At 40.2% G+C, this 20078-nt stretch overlaps 1 long non-coding RNA gene across 1 annotated transcript in view; it reads right to left on the bottom strand.

The window, feature by feature from the left end:
* Positions 1-14134, bottom strand: part of LOC112564331 — a 41025-nt gene extending 26891 nt beyond the window's left edge. Inside the window, exons 1-2 of the long non-coding RNA XR_003099196.1 lie at positions 13848-14134; positions 12721-12836 (exon numbers count right to left, since the gene is read on the bottom strand). This is a non-coding gene — a long non-coding RNA (uncharacterized LOC112564331). The remainder of the gene's footprint in view (positions 1-12720; positions 12837-13847) is intronic.
* Positions 14135-20078: the final 5944 nt, after the last annotated feature.

Below are 20078 nucleotides of genomic sequence, written 5' to 3' on the forward strand. Positions count from 1 at the left end.
AGAGGCGGCCAAAGGTAACGAGAAGCGACAGGCGGACGGTGTCGCTGCTCTGCGCTTCATCAATATTTCACAATGCTTCCTCACATGACTGGAGAACTGTGGGTAGGGTCGTAACTCAACTTTGCTCGGCAAGCTCGTCACTTCCTTCTACTCCATGGCGCTTGCTCGATCGTTGCCTGCAAATCCTAAATCGTGAATTCACTGCTGCAGCAGATGTTTGAGAAAGTGTTATCTTCTTTGGTTAGGATACTATACAACGCTTTACGCAGTAAAACTCACTATCTGAAGCAAGAAATATAAAAGAATTACAGTTGCACTAGCAACAGCGTCACAACCTTACCTATAGTCATCAAAAAGCAAAGTAGTTTCAACATGCACTTTCATATTAGATTGGGAGACCTATTCTTTTGTAGGTTTTAATTTGTTTCAAAAATCCTCCTTTTTATCATCATCATCATCCATCATCCATCATCAATCATTCATCATCCTCCTCATCATCATCATCTCTCACACACACATAAGATTTTACACTGGATAAACTTTTTAAACTTTACTTTAAATGTTAAGTCAAACACGAAATAACTTCAAAGCTGCTGCAGCTTTGCAAAATACACTTGTTAATTTGTTATAAAACGAGTAATGGATATTAATCAATTTCTTTTCAGCAAAATCAAACACCGATCGGCCTAACATCATTAAATACCACAGCCAATGCTAGAGCCTTAAACATAAGCTGACGAGGTGTTGCTTAGTCAGCGAACTGACATTTGTGATATCACGGGGACTTAAGTCTTGAATTGTGCCCAAAGCCCAAGTGAAAACTACAATGTTTAAAGGCTTGTCTCTTGTAACGGAGAACGGGCTTGTTTCTTATAATGGAAAATAATTTTTTGCTCATATTTTTGAAATAATATCTTTCAATGGAAAACAAAAGTTATTTTAAAAACAAATTTAAAAGACTTCATTCGCGATTGAGGCTGTTTCCTGATTAGGGGGCATGCAGACCATTGACAACAGCATGGAGAATAGAATGGATGAGAACAAGAAGTAAAAACTCTGCAAGTGAATGAAAACAGAGGGGCGGGCACCTGGACAGAATGGTTTATCCGTAATCAGGACGATCAAACATGCCGCTATTTGACAGCACTGTCAGGCAACACGATCTATCATTCTTTGCCGACAATTTCGCCACATGTATATTCAGAAAACCTTTGATGACTGCTGTGACGATAAGAGGGGTCCCTCCATTGCTCCCCACGATTTAAACTTTCCTTGCCTCCTATGGTTCTGTATCAGTAATCATCGCTGCGTTGTGAGTATAGATTCACCTAATGTCAAGTGTCATAAAGGATATGAAGACTTTGCTATTTATTAGACAGTTAACCAGGCGAATAATGGAACATATGAAATGGGAATTTATACTTCTTCCGTTGGTTAATATAATGTACTTTTTCCTTGAGATGTACGCCCATATAGACGTCAGCGCATTATTTTATTTAAGAGCACCTTCTATAAGCCATTACTATAAAGCTCCTATCAAATACAGTGTAGTACAGAAATGGAGATTTTTAATGTATTAAAAGTCTCATCACCTCTCTTTATGGGTTAGATCAATAAAAGGTCATTACTTAACAAAGAACAGATTATGGCAACCTTTGACCATTGCATATGTTTCATGGAACAGTTTACTTTGTTCAGTATAAGATTTTCAAATACCTTTCTCGTGATTTCTCCCAGTCTAATATGACTAGTTGCTTCAGTTCTTGTATACCTGCTCGGAATGCGTTGTTGTGTGTATGTATAAATTATATACACATATATGTGTGTGTAAACGGGGTATAGCCATGCATTTCTTAGTTATAACAATGTTATTTCAAAATAAGCGAAAATGTTCTAACAATAAAGAGTAATCCTAGGGTACAAATAAATATGAAACATTTGGTAGTACTGCCAGTTGCTCTGAACGTTCAAATGCGCTCTAGTAAATTAATGAACAGAAAAATCAAGTATCCTTTCCTGAAACTAAGACGCAAACCGTTAGGCGCACCTGACTCAAAAATAGAAAAGATTAGGGATTTTAGGTTTTTGTATTTAATGGTATTATTTTCAGATTTAGCTTCAGTCGTGACTCGCTAAAGTATTTTGGGAAATTCAAAATATGTATCACTCTCTTAAGTTTATTCTTTATGATCTAATGACAATGGGTCGTTTAGATGAGTGGTGTACATATGTGAAAGTCGTGTGATTAATGAAATGTATGACCTTGCAATTTGAAATACAAGTTGATTCACAGCTGGAGCAGTGTTCTATACTGCAGTAAAGAATATCGAAAACAACGGAATATAATTCCAATAAGAAGTTTGAATTTTAACAGCAGTGGCAACTATTATTAACACACTTCGATGATTTTAATAGTATATGTTAAAAATGGATAATAACAAAAAAATTGCAAATATACTACACCGATTATCTTACCGAAAAGAGAGAGAGAAAAAAACCTAGAAATTCAAAATGTAAGTCTTTATGACTGCTTTACATCTGGAAAGAACGCTGGTATGATAGACAAATTTCTATTGTGGTTAAATCCTTCTATATTATCACAGCAGTATAGAATCAAAGCACAGCCTGCAAAATAAAAAAAAAAACAAGTGTTATTATTTCTTTGTGGCCTATGTTTCTGTAATCATTCTTTTACTAAACCTTAGTGAGCTTGGAAATCTGCTTTGGTAGCGGGCATTAGGATTCTGGTAAATTCACTATCACAAACAGCGTCACACCTATCATTACACCACACCACAACGGTGGTGAGACAGACAACAGCTTGGTCCCTTTTGTTATAAAGCACTGGTCATCTGAACGCGAAATGCATAAAAATGCCATGGTTATGCATTTAAGTTGAATCTACACGTAAACAGCATGCCAAGAAAGAGGGACACGATGACTGTGTATGCGTCAGACCACAGCTTCTTGCCCTTCTTTACTTCCTAGAGACTATTTTCTCCAGCTCCTGTCAAGCTTTTGCTGAATAATGACCTCATCTGGTGACCAGCGTGGAAAACAGCGATAATGGCGACAGGATCGACGTGAAAAGCCCATCCATTCGGTAGTCTACCTCCTTTACATAAGCAGATCTTTTTAAAAAAATCCAATTTACACTGTGCTGCTTTACAGCAGTTTTACTGACAGAAAGTAAAAAACTCTCACTGTGGTAGGTATCTAGACAGACGTACATAAACGCTTCTGTCCGCAAACTGTAATAGCGTAATCATTTAGAGACGGGCAAGGGAGGTGGCACACGGAAGGGTGGGCTCGGCAAGACGAGTCCCAAAGAGAGAGAGAGAAAAGTAAAAAAAAAAAAAAGTGATAGAAAGAGGAGAGTAGAAAAGAGAGAGAGGTGGGGAGGAGGGAAAAAGAGAAAGAGCTCTTCGTTCCAATCCACTTTTATGACAGAAAGGCACAGAATGTGGGCCTAAGCATTTTGCAGACAGGGGTGAAAGTTTTCTGTTTTGTCACAGCTTGTTAATTATACTACGTCAATAACAGTGGAAGATTAAAGGCAGAGATCTGTGCAAGCAGATGGCAGAGGTGCCGCGAAAACAGATGGAGAAAGGGACAGGTTCCCGACCAGGCAGCTCGAGACAAGGAGATGTATTTCAAACAGTGCTGGGCGGCGGAAGTCGTGCATGAAGTGTATGGGGGCTTCTGTCAGCGCTTTCATACAAGGGCACGTCACTCGAATGGAATAAGCTTGTGCAGCGAGTAACACTTTTACCGCTCGCCACAGCCAGCACTAAAGCATCCACGCCATTATGAGGAAACCCCTACTCCCATTCCTCCTTCTTTCACGTGCATGTTTTATGACAAAGCACGCACATATACAGGGATCGCTCTTAGGACAAAATTGTCATCTTGTCCTAAGCCGCCCCTCAAAGGGTGTTGAAATATTTCCTCGCCACCACTATCAATTCTAAGCCGAAATTGTTCTCCTACGGCCTCCTGAAACTTCTGTAGCAGATAGATGTGCTTGTTCTATCCTCCCAGACATTTATCTTCAGCACAGGCTCAACTAGAAAATGTACTGACTACAGTCCCTTTCTCTCTTTATTAAAGTGTGCGTGTGTGTGTGTGTGCTCGTGCGCGCGTGTGCGTGTCTCTACAAACATAGAGATATTTCTATATAAAACCACTGTAACATATTTCAATGAAAGGAGGAAGATAATTATGATAAGACCATTTGTTTGGTTTGTAGCAGTGTACTAGCCTGTTTGATACCCGTTAAGAGCAGCATTCCCCTTCTCCCCCCGGCTGCCAGCAGCTTAATGGCAAATTATAATTGAGGAATGAAAGGCAGGGAGAGAGAAGAGATAAGCACTGCCCTCACAAAACAAAACAAAACAAAACAACAACCTACACCTGGTCTCGAGATAAATGCTTCATTCTCCAACGACCGAAAAGTTACTGGACTATCTTTACCTATTATGCCTACAAACTATGTGCAACATGCATGCCACTATACTTGATGACGAAGAGAGCGTTGGTTACTAAATGAGAAAGGAAAAATAAACCTGTCACTATTCTCGATGTAAAAATATAGATAAATCAAAATAAAAATGCACTATTTGGAAGGAAAGAGGTCTTACTTTCTTCTTTTTCTTTGTCTTCTTCTTTGATAAATTATTTACTTTTTCTTGGGAAGGTGGTGGGAGAGAGGGGTGGAGAGTGTCTTCGGTGTTTTTGGTCAGAGAATTGTTTTCTCCTTTCTCCACACTTATATATATATAGTAAACGAAAGAAGACAGTAGCACAGATCAAGGATAACTACAAAGGGGCTCTCTAGGGTCAGTTACACAATACATCTCTACACGCTAACAGTATGGTAAACACGAAGCAGGAACAATGATTGTAAAGCGTAAACAGCTTAGATTAGTGGTCACATTAACCAATTGTTCGCTGCCTAAATGACATCTGTTCTTGTGGACAAGTCATTTATTTGTTTCCTCTATGTTCGTGGTGTACTCTATGTTCGTGATTGTTGTCCTTTGATGATCCCACTTCCAAATGACGCAACCGCCGTTCTTGAATATGTGCTTAATGGGAAAGGACTGAAACGCACAAATAGAAAGTTAACACCTTGTGAGAAAGAATAAGAACAACACAGAACTAGTCCTCAGCTGTTGTGTTTATAAAGTTGGAGGACATGAAAATTTTGAATGCATTGCAAATCTCATATTTCTTTAACGCTTGGATGAATGAAAGTTCCTTTCTTAATCAAGAGAAGCCTGGGATAACCGAGCCCTTTATGCGTCACACGCTCAGATAGGCCACGTGTACATAACCGTAAGTACACTCAGGTAGAGAGAATAATGTCGCCAAATATTGAAGGTGACAACCTGTTCCTTATTTTGTTTCACTGTTGTAAGTGTATTCCGAGTTGGACTTCAGCGTTCTGGCTACCTTATTCCTTTTTGTAACTGAGCTGGATTTATTGCTATATACTTTAAAAAATGCAAATTGGTAGAATCCACTTACCAGATCTGTCGCCTGGATTGTGTCATTCACTCAAGTCCTTTTCTGACGGCAGTGACTTGGCTACAGTGATGTTTAACTTCTACTCTTTACTGTAGTGTAATATCTCATTATCTCCAACCTAATTATTCCTAGAAACGATCTTGTGCCAGAGATACCCAAAAGAGTCCATGCTGCCCTTTATGCAGATGGCGTGGTTCTCTGGTGCTCGGAGGTGCACGGTACAGATGCCATTACTATGCTGCAAGCCTCCAACACCAACCGGCTATCTAAGCTGAAAAAAGCACTGAAAATAGTAATTACCTAAAAAAAATAAGTACTGCAGTGAATACTCTCACACTATGGTATTGAAGACAATGAGTAGGCTGACAGAATGGCAAAAGTTGGGGCTGAAGACAGGCAGGAGAAAAACAAAATCATCCTAACAGAGATGAAAACATCATCAAGGCTTTGCACAGACCACTCCAGCCACCAAACAACTACCATTTGTCCAGATAGGAGTAGGCGATAATCTTCCGTCTCGGAGCAGGGTACAACAGACTAACGCACCACGTATACTGAAAGCTGCAGGTGGTGTCATCCACAGTGTGATTCTGTGGGGATGCAGAGCAAACAACGGAACATATCCTACTGAAGACTTCTCCAGGAATTTATGGTGGAGATCAATTTGTAAGGATCAGTGCACACTTTGCACATGACTGTCACTTTCACCTCAAGAGCTGGCCACAAGGAGATTAAGGTTATGTATGAAATTTAGATATTAAAAAAAAATATGGTTGATTATATATATATAAAAGCCCTTTAACTGTCATCGTTTGAATTTATTTTGTGTAAGTTACAGTGTTAATACACTTTAAAAGAATCTCAAAAAGTAATGCTTTAACTATTTGATGTGCTTCAAACATCATACAGAAGGTACTGGAAGCCATTATTTAAACTGGAATCGACGTGAAGACTAAAGAATAGAAATTTTTAAATAGTCTAGCTTTTTCCCACTAAATAAAAACATATTAAATATGTCATTAAATATAGTGCAGAAGAAATTTAAACTTTTTTTTATTTTTCTGCTTTATTTCTAGTATAATTTCTGCATGATTTCAACCCCGACCTGTATAGGTGGATTGCTGTGTGCCGAGACCAACACTTAGCCTCTTGCGAAGTTCTCGGCTTTTATTTAGTCTCGGCGAGCCGTAACAAAGAATGTGACTAAACCGGAAGCTATGTCGTCTAATGCCTCATTTTATTAGTTAATCTGAAATGTGAATAAACCGAAAGCTTTGCACAAACCTGCCTCGTTTTAGTAGTTAACTAGAAAAAATCGTCTGCTAGCAGCCCAGTAATATAAGTTTGTGATTTGAATGTGTGGGATGTTTCTATACATATAGAGTTTGAACAACAAGCCATTGTCGCTCGCCATTGTGGTGGAGATTGTTAATTTTGTAAATTAAAAAAATAAAGCATCCTTTTCTCCTGGGATTAGTTGCACAACATGTTCCTAAAACTGAAACCTGTTTTAAAGTAGCAAATTTAGAAATGTTTTTCAAAAATCAAATGCCATTTAGATGCGCTGCACAAGCACATATGGAAAACTGCGCTGACGGGAGTGAAGGGGCAAAACTCTGTGAAGCTTTTGTTTTCGCTGTATACTCACCGTGGTTAGAAGAGCAACAACCACGTGGACCGGAAGTTAGCAAAAGCAACTCCATCAAACTGCTAAAAAGGTGTCAAGAGAATGGTAAGAACCATGCGTGGCATGGTCCAGTCAAAGTTCTAACCCACCATGGATATTAATGTACTATCTGCTTAGCTGTTCGCTTATCGCTTATTATTACTGCATTCAACCACTCTAGATCTGTTGCAGTCTTTCTTCTTTCCTCGCTTTTTTTTTAAACACACACACGTACGTGTCACGTGCACCAGCTAGCTATTCATGACTCTTAAATGCGCGAGGAGCAGCCTACACTAAACAGTTTTCACAGGCGTTGTGTTCTCGGCAAAACAGAGCTCCAAACTATGACGTATCCGTGTCATCGCGGACAAAGTCTTTTTGGCCATCTCTTTTAGACATCTCTCCTGAGCTATGTCTGCAGCCGCCATAAAACGCACTTGTTTGATCGCTCTGCAAGTTCCAAGTGGCACAATACGGTTTGCACGTGCTTGCCCTCTTTCTGGAACGTGTGCGCACCGCCCGTTAGTCCTCGTCAGCTAATTGCCACCGCAACTCTCTGACATCGCTAGCTGAATGCTAGGTATCTCTCTTGCTTCGCCCGCAATTCGAGATATGACAGTCTCCTTGATGGAAGCAGGCGGAGCAACTCTTGCTGTTTCCGCGCGGTGGCGCTGTGTCCTCAGTCAGTGTCACCTCACACATCAGTAGCGCTTCGTCATTATCATTAATTCGCACTCGTATCTTTCTTTGAGACGTCATTTGCGAAGGTGACTTGGTTTAAAGGCAATACGTTCGGACGTCAGGCTAAAGTTGAAGACATCCGTGAAGTTCTTCTAGTTTAGACGAAATAAAGACGTCACCTCTGAAAACGTTTCTCTTTTCCTTTCTGTAAAATCCTATATACTCCTTTTTTAAACCCCCTCCCGTCCACACACACACACACGCGCACACGCAAAAGTTCACACAAGCACGTGCGCGCTAATTTACTGCTCTTGGTTTCCACAGAGAGCAAAGAAGACCCAGCTGATTAAAAACATTCTGACCGAGAGCGTCTTTTTTTGCTAATAATGACAGCGCTCGATGTCCTACGTAGCATGCCCATTGCTGTGACGCGTAGATCAGTAGCTTTGTTTCACAATATTTTCCCCCTGCTTGGCGAAAACGGCTTTATCTATATACTTAATGTCTCTAGTGTAAAACATCCTTATGTCTTCACCTACTGTGCACTTTTTTTTCTTCCTCCCCTTTTATCATGCAACAGTCTCTCAATCACTACTGCTCTTCGGAATAAAACTGTTGACTGGGTTTGTTGTTGATTTTGTTCTGTTTAAATACAAATTCGTAAATTACGTTTGATAGTACCCGAAGATAAGCACAAGGGAGATAGGAGGAAAGCCTCAATGCCATGAATTTGTACTGAACAATTTTTTTCAGGTTCGACCAGTATCTGTAGCCAGATAGAGCACTGCTTAGCAGGAGAGTAATAAAACACAACAAATCAGTATCAAATGCACCATGCAAAAACTTGGAGACGGAAAATTCTGGAAAACATTAAAGAAACTCCAGAGCTAACTGGAGGGAAAAAAGAAGAGAAAAGGAGGGGAAAAAGCACGTGCTGGGCATCTGGCTGATCAGGTCGCGTCCGGGGCGCCGGCACGAGACTGCGAGCCATGTCATACACGAGCAAGATGCACGTTTTCCACGCATACCCGGAGAGCCTTGCGCGAGACGTAGCGTGGCTGATGTCATCAGGTGCAGAGAGTCTTGTCAACGAGCATTTGATTGGTCTAATGAATGCCGAGCGTGACTGTCGGAATTACTGCACCTACCTACCGAATCCTCGCTTCTCCCCCCCTTTTGCACTAGGTCACTTGCCCCAGGATCAGTGTCGACGTCAGGTCCAATTTTCGACTAACCTAAAAATAAAACAGAAAGCGGAAACAAAAGAGAGGACCCAGTTGAGGAGACATTAAGGAGTCAACCGTTTCGGGCTCCTCGAGTTTCCATTTATTTTAAGTTCTTTGCTTACTGCAAATTTATTTACTTATCAAACAATGCATTTATTATTCCTACCTTAAAATCAGAGTATTTATGAACACTTATAAAAAGTTTTGCCGCACGTAATTGCTTGCCGTTTTAAAGTGATATACACGAAACGTTGGCAGGAGAGTGCTTCCACCTCTAGGCGATCTCGCACTACGACAGAGGTTGTAGGGGTAGGGAGTACACCGGAGTACCGGGAAAAAACTCTAACGGCAAGCCCTGCGAGAGACGTGTCCCGAGACGAAATCTGAACCTTTAGATTCTCACTACAGTGGTGACAAGACTGACAACTTTGGCAGTTCGGATTTACCACAGTCATAAAATAGAAATATCATCCACCAAGGCCACAAGAATAAATCGTTACAGCAACATGCAACCAGAGCATTAGCCTAAAATTAAGTTTAGCTAGGTGTGCTTATACCTTCGACACCTTTTATGATCGACGAAGTCGATGTCGTCTTGATGTTAAATTTACAGTGGCGAGAAGTAATGCTTTTCGTCATCCTGATAAGACCATGTGATGTCGTCAGGTAATAAAATACTTCAATACTTTTTTAAATTTTACTTTCAAGACTTCAATAAATAACTTTCTCCGTGAAAGACCCAGAAGACCGAGCATCAAAACTTTGCACCAAACAGACGAGCAACTGCTTGCCATCATTAGCAGGTAAAGAATGCTTACTCTAAGGGAGGCAATTGGCAATCACACAGTTAATTAACTTCCCCATCACCCGCTGTCACAACAGGGGCCCCTCTCGTCTGCCGCGGTCTGCCCACGCCAGCGACTCAAAGGCGGAAAGGAAACAAGGTAAGTGGAGGTGCCAAGCGTGCCTCACTGGAATGGAACAATCTTCGTGCGATCGTGCTGCTGTGCTTGAACCGTGGTGAAAATCTCCACTGATCTGTGGCAGAGCATTCTGGCGCTGCTTTCCGGCTTAATCATTATCCAACTTTTATGTAACTCTTACAGCTTGCTCTGATATTCTCAGCAACCACCCCTTCTGGACTTATTGTTCATATAAATAAAGCAGAGTATGGCGATGTGCTCATGTACATCATACATGTACAGCGTGTAGCTGCAATTAAAACCTGTGCTATTCCACACTGTTTGTTCACTCCTCATTAATCGAGAATGAATATTCCTATTGTCTAGGTTCAGTCACGGACTATGGCTGGTGTACGTTTGTCCGGAGTAATGTTGATTTCTTATGTTTCTTTTCTCCCTTCATCGGTTTCAGGTGTGGCTCCAAATTTGAAGAAAAAAAAAAAAAAAAAACCCGAGAGAGGAAATTTTGAGATTTTTCAACTATACTGAAAAAAATTTGGACAATATCTAATTTTTGAGTTTTCTATGCGAGATCGAAAGAAATAGACAGGGAGGAGGGAGAGGAGCGATTGAGCGAGAGACTTGGCGGCTGGTATCACTGCAGCTTTTACCTATCTCCCTATGTTCGAGTGAAGGAAAGGGACACCTACGGTATGAGTGTCTCACTATTTCTCTATATTGACGCCATGCGTGAATAAGCTTGAATCAAATGAAGTGATAGAATAAAAGTTGTCAATAAAATCACTAAAAGGGTTTGTAGGAGAAATTAACCTGGTAGAAACTTGGGAGGATGAGACAGATCTCAGAGTTCCCGACTGAGGCATAGGAGCTGCTGGTCATGTCAGTATTGATGTCACATTGTTACTGAAGATAGTACCTAAATATTTATGACTCGACTACCTCGATGGCATCATCAACGATGGTGCTGATGACTGCCTCAGAAGTGTTCATCCGAAAGTCGAAGATTTTTTCCTTAGTCTTTGAGGCATTTAAGACAAGAAAGTGTCATCACACCAGCGTGCAAAGTCAGGAAGAGCGACACTGTGAACACATTCATTATTAGTGCCAACAGCAAAATTTTATAAGAAATCTCCTATCCGTAGTGCTTCTGCAGTGACTGGTGCCGAGAATTTTAATAGTTTGGTGACAGGCTGATATTTTTTCGGTTCACCTATCTGGTGGGTTGTTATTTTTTGCTTTTGTTTGTATATACACATATATGTATATTTACTTCAATTTCTTTTTTTCCCCGCAGAAAATAAAGTTTTAGTTTTTAAGCCAAAAAACAAACAAACCAAAAAACAAACAAAACCTTAACATCGAAGCTCTGGTTAGAGCACTAAAGACGCTGACTCACTGACTCTACAAGCATTTGCAGAGGAAGCTTTATTTGAAACAGAGCTCTAGCAATACACAGCGACGGCAAACTACAAAGAGGTAAAAGGAAGCTTCTTCTGAAGCTTTACCTCAGCGGGGTACGGACCTTAGACCTCTGGTGCAAAATGATCAAGACAACAGAGGAGAAAACAAGGCAAATCGCCGTTGCTCGGAAACCGAAGTGGCTGCTTTTTTTATTCGAGGGTAAGAAGTGACAAGAATGACTTAAAGAATCCTTTGACTGCTGATTGTCAGAGCGACGTACGAGCGTGCAACTACTTTGCAGAGATTTACGGGAGGAGAGCTTGGCTCTTTAACGATTCCTTCAAGGTTGGCAAGTTCGAGCGACTTGGGGGCTGCACTCAAGGCTGTGACGCACAAAGTACTGTTAATGGCAGTTTTTGCACCTTCAACTTCAAGACTCTTGAGGCCCCGCACAAAGAAGGGTCCTTGATTTTTTGGTGTGTGATGGTGACGAGACGTCATTTGTTGGAGAATCACTAACTTACTAGACAATTATTACTGATGTTGCTGATGCTGCAAGTTCTAAAGTTTTCTGGAGAGTTATAACTGCTGATAGTTACTGTGGGGTTTCTAAGACTTTTAAAGTAAACGGAAATATAACCCATGATCAGGTCAATGTTTTATTTAATAGTTTCATACTTTTAATTTACTCTGTCGCTGGTCGACATAGGCAAGCGTTCAGTGTCTGTAGAGCATTTTGTTTTTTCGTTTCATTTCACACTCCTACCCTTTACAAAACTAGACTATGATTTGATAATCTCTTCAACATTTTTCTTCACTTGAGTATTACATTTAAAAAAAAAATCATTCCCCATTAATTCAAAAATCAGCAGAGTACTTCGTTCAACTATAACATAATCCTAGAGCTGCAACGACCTCAGAACATGAACGAACAGTAATGACACGCTGTTTTAAGTCGATTTAAGGCCATACTTAATCAAACAAATATAAATGAAGGTTTGACCAACTTTGACAAAGTTTTTATATAACTCGCCATCATGTTAAAAAAAACTTAGTCAAATATTGATTCCTTTTTTTTTTTTTTTTTTTCTTTTTTTTTTTTGTCTTTTTTTTTTTTTTTTTTATTTTTTTTGTTGATTGTCTAAAGTTCTAAACGAATGGGCAATACCTTCGAAAACAGCACACATAACCATTCGACCGATCACGACTGATTGATTGATGGACTGAATCCACGTCAACTTTCTACCCACCGCCGCAAGCACAGAGTGGAGAAAAATTAGTTTAACATACTTACAGTTAAACGATGTACTGGCCTCAAGGAAAAAGAAGTCCGGTGACAGTTATGCCCCTTTAGTCTTCCGCCTCAGTATGTTTCTCATATATAAACGTGGCAGCTCGTACAAAACTCTCCTTTGAACAGTCATTTTGATAAATACCTAATATTAAATATTGTTATAAGGCTGCTATCTTTGTGCTGTTTTTTTAAATACATATGAAGCGAGGCTGAATATTCTGAAAGAGTTTTAATAAATAATAAAAACAAAATGCAAATCAATAACAATCATTTGAATTCTAATTGTTATTATTGCTGTTTAAGTTCAAATTCCTTCAAAGAGGGAGAGAGATGTGCAGGACATGCGACATAAGAAACAGTCTGATATTATTTTAGTAAGGCTCAGAGTACAGAATCAACTCTGAGTGTTAAGAGATAAGATTTATTTTTTTTTTTGGTCAAGGGATGGATTCCCAAAAATGTCATCTCTGCCTTATGATGTAAAATCGTGGCACTCCCTATAAAATCCAAGTGATCAGTAGTGGTTTTTCGCCTCACCAGAAAGAGTAAAAAATAATTAAATTCATGCGATTGATACTGAGTGAATGAAAGCCTCCTGGAGTGGATGGTAAAATCTATCGACCTTTTCCATATATTTGTATAACAAATTTGCCTAATGTTAACGGAGCCGAGTTTGCATTGTGAGCTACACACAAACCTGTGGGTGGCACATTTTAATTTATCTCTACTAATAAAAATTAACAACTCAAGCATAAATCATTTATATGGATCTAGTATACACAAATGACTAGCTATTGTGGTTGTTGTTTACTCGTGAGAACCTTCAACTTAAGTATATGCTGTCTTCGTGTGTTGTAAAACATGGACTGCATGTGATATATAAGAAACAAAGGCGTCTGGGAGACACGATTCAACCACCTCATCTCACGTTTTCGGTGTTTTTTTTTGGTACATCCAGCTGCATTCATTTAAACTAACTCTCCAAATTTACTGATTCTTTGTGTTCTATACATATTTTGACACACACCAAAAATATAGCGACTACTTCCTGAAATAAATTCACTCAAACTCTTTGTAAATCTATAAACACAAATTACAATTTGTTGTCATAAACAGATTAGCCGTACCTAGATTCGCTTCTGGTCATTTGAACCACATCCGATCGACGAACTTCAGCAGTCTTTCTTTCCTCCAGAACTTTAAATCTAATTACATCCTCTTTAAATTGATCATTATGTCTGTGAGGATAGACCGCTGACATGAGATCCAAACTGACAAGGGTATCGGCAGACGACAACAAAACGCCCTCTACCGGCTGCCACGTCTTCACACCCAATTCCGGGGAGGCCATTCCCGTCGACTGTTCCGTTTATCCACCGTATAAATGTCGCAGACGGCGGGTCCGAGTTTCTACCACCACTCGTCCCCCTGTCGGCTTTAGTTCTCTGTAATTGAGGCTTGTATGTCCATTCGAACTGCTCTTGTGAAGAGCCCTTAACTTTAATCATCGATTTACTCCGTCTCCCTTTTCCTCTTTTACGTTTTGCTGAAAAAGTAACACTGTAGGCCATTGCCCACAAAAAAATATCTCCTTTCTCACTTTTCCATGTCACTGATTTAATCTGGTTAAAACAGTGGAAACAAATAATAAATCTACAAAAGATTAGCACAATTTTTAAAACACAGTGACTCCCTCAAGAGACATTGGACGACTATTCTGCTTTTTATTCGTGTGGATACTATTTCTAAACGATCCAAAACATTTCACATTTTTTTCCCCACAAAGATTCGCAACAACGCTATGCTGCATCAGTTCAGACATGTTGCAAATTAATTATATACAGTTGCTGGTTTAGAACAGTGTGAAACAATGTACGCAACAATTGAATAAAACGAAGACGTTACTTTGTATGAAAACATCAATTCGTTTTAAATAAACTGTGAAAGAGTCGCAGAATTTCTATTATACTGCCTTTCTAAATAACCTCAACGAGTAAAATATTCTATAGAATTAAGTTAAGACATCGCACACAGACTTTTAAATAAATAAAGCTTTAAAATTATATTAAATAAATGCTTTATTTATATATATATTTAAAGTTTAAAAATATATTAAATTTATAGTATCCCCAAAGTAAAGTTCATGTGTATTCTAAACGTGAGGCAAGACTGTTGAAGAGGATGGATAATACAATGTCTGTAAAAACAAAATGCGGGCATTCAAACTTCAATTTTTCGATGCAACGAATGGTGGTTATAGCTCTTGGTTGAGAAGTCCGTCACTTGGTTGCCTGGTGTGCTTCTGTGGTTAGAAACTAAGAATGGTTTTTTTTTTAGTCGTCTTACTGTATTGTCGTGGGCACCTGACCATGCCAGTCAAGGGGGCCGGTAGGAGAGCCTAACGCGGACTTAGTGGGGCGTCATTTCCACTTTAGAGATAATGGGTTACTGTCATCACTCGCAGCTGAATACAGACCAGCGTCTCTTCATAATCGACCCATCACACGCGTTAGCTGGCAGCATCAGTCCCTTTCACGTTCCTCCCTCCTCTGCGCAAATTGTTTCATCCCACCATCTTACACAAACCCTCGGGTTTCTCCGGAAACAGTCTAGCAGACCATGTGATGAATGAACCAATTACTGCGTAAACTTATTATCTTTCTGACACGTGACAACTTTCTTTCATTAAAGGCTGGCGTTGGGTTTTGTTTACAAACGAAGTGTGATAACAGTGGAATCACGGTGCTGATGGCGAGCAGATGAAAAGTCTTGATTTCTTTGCGGGAAATAAACTTTATCCCAAAGATGTTCGAACAGGAAACGCTGGACCTCGCTCACGCTCTCCTTCCCTCCCTCCGAGCCCCTCTCTCGCTCGTTTACTCACATAGTACACACGTCAGTTCACAAGAACACGAACGCACTGAAAACTCGTACCTACAGACAACGATAAAAAAAAATAATAATAATAATTAAAAAAAATAAAGCAAACTGTTTAGACTTGTGGTTTGAAAGACAGAGACAGAGAGACTAAACTAATTTCTGTCTGTTGTAGGTCTTCTTTTTCTGAACCTTCTTGGCCACATCACATCAGTTCTCCATTTTTCATTCGCCACATAGCTAACTCCACATCTGTTTTATACATACTTTTCAAAGAACTTCTTAGAAGTATAATATATAAGCTTACAGACTAGCCGGTACTGTCACATACTTGGTCCTAATCCTCATGCATTGCACTCTGTTGCTTACTAATCCTTTCAAGCAGACGTGGTATTTTACTTCAAGGTTTAGCGCTATACCATCAAGGTGGATGATACTTCGAGTGATTCGTGAAACCCAGGCTATATTACCCATTCCGTATTAAATCAAAGTTATGGGTCCTTCCAACAATGTTTATAGCTAAAGAAAACAAAACAAATAATAATATAATCTCTAATTAATATTGAGAAGGAGAAAATACTGTTTCCTGTGTCTTTTATTTTTAGTCCTATGTATTTATTTAAACTTTTGATGACAGTGGCTATGATCGAGGAGATGGAGGACGTGAAAAGAAAAAAAAATTAGGATCGCATCAAATAGTAGCAATTTGTGCCAATTGCAATTGAAAGCGGATGTTATATTTCCTAAATAAAAGTACTCGCACACATACACGCGAACGCGCTGGCGCACTATCGGCTGTTGATATTGAAGACATTAGAGAGGGCACAAAAAGGAAGAGAATGTTCCACTCTGCGATAGTGGGACAGCGGGAGCTCTCGGTTGTGTTGGGAGTGAGGGGACGGAGCATAGGCTGTGAGGGCGTGGTCCTGATGGTGCTTTCAAGGCTCTCAATTAGAGTCAGCGCGTAGTTCTGTCTCCGCCTCCAACCCCCCTCTTTATTACGAACTTTCACTTTCTAACACCTCCAGCACTGACCTATTTCTATCGATGGTCCCAGGCCAATATGCAAATTTTTCTGGCTCGTGCCTGGAAGGGATCAAATGACCAGTAAACTGCAGGTTTGTTAATGGACTCTTAATGCTGCAAGGACATCAGAACCCAATAGAAGAGTGCTCACATCCAGTCGCTTTTAATTAGTCCAATGATTTGCCGAGAATAATGATAGCCTGTCGTGCCCTAGGCTAGTCATGACTGGCAGCACCAGGAGGCCCGAGAAAAATGTGCGCATGTGTTGGGTCATTTGTTCCTCGTTCTGTCTGCGTGCGTGCATGTGTGTATGCGGGAGCATGAAAAAGTAAGATGGCAAAGTGTACTAACATTAACAGCTTGACTATCTTGCTTTGGGTAAGTCTAAAAGACATTATTTTCAATTCTTGGGGGTACAGTCTCAACAGTGATGAATTCAAAATCTTAGGTATTAAAAACGTTGAAGTATTGTATGGCTGATGAAATCTGAAAAATCTAAAAATACATTTAAGAAATGTAGCGATATTGTAGCCGAGACAACATGTAAGAGGTGCCAACTTGAACTGAAAATTATTCAGAAATTACCGCATTTAAATCTTTAAGGTACTTTTCAACTGGACACATTGTCGAGTATAGCTTTTTTTGAAGGTTTTTTTTTTCCCCAATGTGACTAGTTCATAAAATGTACCCGACATAGTCACACATTCGCCAAAGTGACCGGTAAATAACTTAAGGACAAATATTTGGCATGCGTGGTTAGAACAACGGTGGGCACCCGGGGGGAGCATTCCATCAGCATGTATATCATTTACAGTGTTCCCTCGCTACTTCGCGGTTCATATATCGCGGATTCACTACTTCGCGGTTTTTTTGTTTGTTTTTTTTGAGTGAAGTATCGATGATACTTCCGCGCTTCTACAAAATACCAGAGATATTTCAACAGGAAAAAGACAAAAAATGAAGCTGTATTAGTATTTCTATTAAAATACCATGGTTATTTTGTAGATAGGCAGACGAAAGAAATAATTGTGTATGAGAAATCCATTGCTATGCGTAAGCGACGAGGCATGATTGTCATCTCCCATCTCGCAGCCAGTTCACATCAGTTTTTTGGGTTTCTCTGAGTAAAGTTATAATTTTTTACACTTATTTGTTATTGTACTGTATTAATACCATGATTAATATATTCCTTTACACTAACATGATATTGTTTTACATGTAACAGGGCTTCTGCTTACGCAAAAAATTGCGTACAGTACGCATTAAAAGTTCGGAGGACCCCTTCAATTTTCGTCAATGGGGTCCCAGGGGACCCCTTCAAATTTGGGCGAAGAACAGATACAAAATTGGGTAAGTATAGTGTCTGACGTCGGAGACCAACCTATTGTTGTCGTCTGCTGGAAGGCGAGAGTAACTTCCCTTGCACTGAGTTTGTTTTCCCTTACCAAGAAGAGTTCCATTAAAGGCCGATATCTTCCCACCGGGGGGATGAGGGGTATCGTCCGTGCGAGGGAAGGTAGGAGTACACGAGGTGCGGACTGCCATCGGCTGAGAAAGGCGTTTTATTGCTAAATATAGTTTGCAACTGAAATTCATTTCATTTATTTGTACAGTTTCAAACACCTTCGATCCCCCTTCATCTCATGATTTACGTAACATTCAGAATCCACTGAATGTCACTGAGCTGTGGGCGTCACGTCATGCCGAGGTTCGCTTTTCTACCTTGCGCCAGTTTGTTTTTTTATCCCAACTTTTATACTTTTAGCAATGTGCCACCTCTCGTTGATGTTTCTTACAACTCTAGTTCTCACTAACTTATTAATTGCCAGGTTACAGTCGAGAACTTCCTCTTGAATGATGGCATCTGAGGCATTCATACTTTCATACATCCTCTCGCATCCACCACCAGGTGCAGCTTATTTAACTTATTTCAAAGATGTCGTTGACAGCGTGGTTAAATTCATTGCCTTAGAAATGGAAAGAAAGTGAGCACCCAAGTACAATGAGCATAAGCTCATCACAGATGTTTGCACAGACTTCATGGCACAGAAATCTCGCAGTTTCTGACTAGACATTACAGTGCTTTATGTGCCTGAAAGGCAGTTGAACAAAGTAGTTGATTTGTTGATTTTTTTTCAACTTTGTAAAGGGACCACTTAGAGTTAGCCTGGGACCCCTTAGAAATCTGAAGAAGGGGTCCCTGGGACCCCAAAGAATTTAGCCTTAGCAGAAGCCCTGAATGTATATATTATTATTGCATGTATGTCCCTACTTCGCGGAAATTCGTTTATCGCGGCTGATCATAGCACCTATCCCCCGCGATAAACGAGGGAACACTGTACTTGGATTGCGTGGACTACCAAGTGGACATCTGATTACTTCCTGAAGCTTTGATAATAATTAAGTTAAGTAGTTCTGTATACTCCTCTGTGTAGAACTCCTAGCATCATTTCTAACGATAGCCTTGCTGCGCAGTACCGCCTGCAGAAGGTCCTCATCAACTGTACCATGCGAGCACGTCACGCGATGTGAGCGACGATAATGACGTGAATGGCGTTAACGTGAAGGCACGGAGATGCTCCACAGGCCTTTTCAGCATAGCTGACTGCTCGAGTCCGACGTGTTAGCCGCGCACGTTAAAGCTGTCAGCAAGGAGATCATATGTCATGAGCCTGAGATGGCATATGGCGTGAGGTGGTGGATCCATGTACGTGTGCGGGTGGAAAGAGAGTGTAACGTGTGATGGGTTTATATGCGTGCGTGTGACGAACAACTTACAACAGCATGCGGTTGGTGTCCTTTGTATTCTGTAGTTCTAGCTCGTGGTTTAAAAAAGAACCCCCATACAGCAGGAATCAAAAAAAGATACTGAGGAGGCAAGAATGTGAGCGTCATTCACTGTCAGCATGGTTCCCCCCCCCCACCACCACCACCACCACCACACGCATTATTTTCCTACGCCACTGCTATACATCTAAAAACATCTATTAATTTTGCGAGTTGTTTTCACACATCTTTGCCAAAACTGTGTTTATCTTGATAATATATGCAGATGAATAAAGCTCTTAAAACTCTAGATTAAAATGATCCAAGAATTGTAAATGGAAGTGAAAGTTTAGCTGATACACATTATGCCTCCATAACATAGTATGTCACCTTCAGAAAAAAAGCTCACTATGCCGTAGCCTGTGACAAGTGCCCCCTCATGCTGAATACATCAAGAGACACTGTGTGGCTGAAAGTAATTCTACTCCCCACCACACTGTATGACTGCAGGAAGGACTTGGAAGCTACAGCTTTATTCCTCTTGCAGGCTGGACTGACATTTAAACCCAAGCAAATACGAAAAAGTCCCCACTTAAGGCTCTGGTGTATGAATTATTAGGAAAGGCACAAGACAGCATAGGGGTTTGTCTGCATGTCATGCAATAAACATGATGAACAACATGAACATG

This window comes from Pomacea canaliculata, linkage group LG5, assembly GCF_003073045.1.
Source record: "Pomacea canaliculata isolate SZHN2017 linkage group LG5, ASM307304v1, whole genome shotgun sequence".
NCBI classification, from domain to species: Eukaryota; Metazoa; Mollusca; class Gastropoda; order Architaenioglossa; family Ampullariidae; genus Pomacea; species Pomacea canaliculata.